General features: G+C 52.7%; 1 long non-coding RNA gene across 1 annotated transcript in view; it reads right to left on the reverse strand.

Moving 5' to 3' along the window:
• Positions 1-374: 374 nt before the first annotated feature.
• Positions 375-850, reverse strand: part of LOC116652739 — a 3,296-nt gene continuing 2,820 nt past the window's right edge. Inside the window, exon 2 of the long non-coding RNA XR_004305896.1 lies at positions 375-514. This is a non-coding gene — a long non-coding RNA (uncharacterized LOC116652739). The remainder of the gene's footprint in view (positions 515-850) is intronic.

Below are 850 nucleotides of genomic sequence, written 5' to 3' on the forward strand. Positions count from 1 at the left end.
CTCTATGGGGGGATATGGGGCTCTATGGGGCTCTATAGGGGGATATGGGGTTTCTATGGGACTCTATGGGGCTCTATGGGGCTCTATGGGGTGTCTATGGGACTCTATGGGGCTCTATGGGGTGTCTATGGGGCTCTACGGGGTGTCTATGGGGCTCTATGGGGGGTCTATGGGGCTCTATAGGGGAATATGGGGTGTCTATGGGACTGTATGGGGCTCTATGGGGGGATATGGGGTTTCTATAGGACTCTATGGGGCTCTACGGGGGATTTGGGGTTAAAAAGTGGGATTTTTGGGTTAAAACAGTGGGATTTTGGGGTCCATACCTGCCATACAAGCCGGGAATCGCTCCTTTAGGGCAGCCTGGAAATCTATGGGGCTCATCCAGTTGCCCAGTTGTGGGGCAGCCCCAGACTTGGGGGGCGGGGGGACGGCGTCGCTCTGCTTTGGGGTCACCAGCACCGTCCTGCTCTCAACTCGGGCCACGTCACGGGGGTCTGTGCGGGCCAACCAGCTGAAATGGACCAAAAAGGGGGGAAATTGACCCAAAATTGAAGGAATTCAGGCTAAAATGGGGAGAAATGGGGAGAAATTGGCTCAAAATGGGAGGGAATATGGGGAGAAATGGGGAGAAATGGGCCCAGAATGGGGAGAAATTGACCCAAAATGGGGAGAAATGGGGTTAAATGGGCCCAAAATGGGGAGAAATGGACCCAAAATGGGGAGAAATGGGGAGAAATTGAGCCAAAATTGAAGGAATTCAGCCCAAAATAGACCCAAAATGGGGAGAAATGGGCCAAAATTGAAGGAATTCAGCCCAAAATAGACCCAAAATGGGGAGAAATGGGCC

The sequence above is a fragment of the Coturnix japonica genome, unplaced genomic scaffold (genome assembly GCF_001577835.2).
Source record: "Coturnix japonica isolate 7356 unplaced genomic scaffold, Coturnix japonica 2.1 chrUnrandom1314, whole genome shotgun sequence".
Lineage (NCBI taxonomy): Eukaryota > Metazoa > Chordata > Aves > Galliformes > Phasianidae > Coturnix > Coturnix japonica.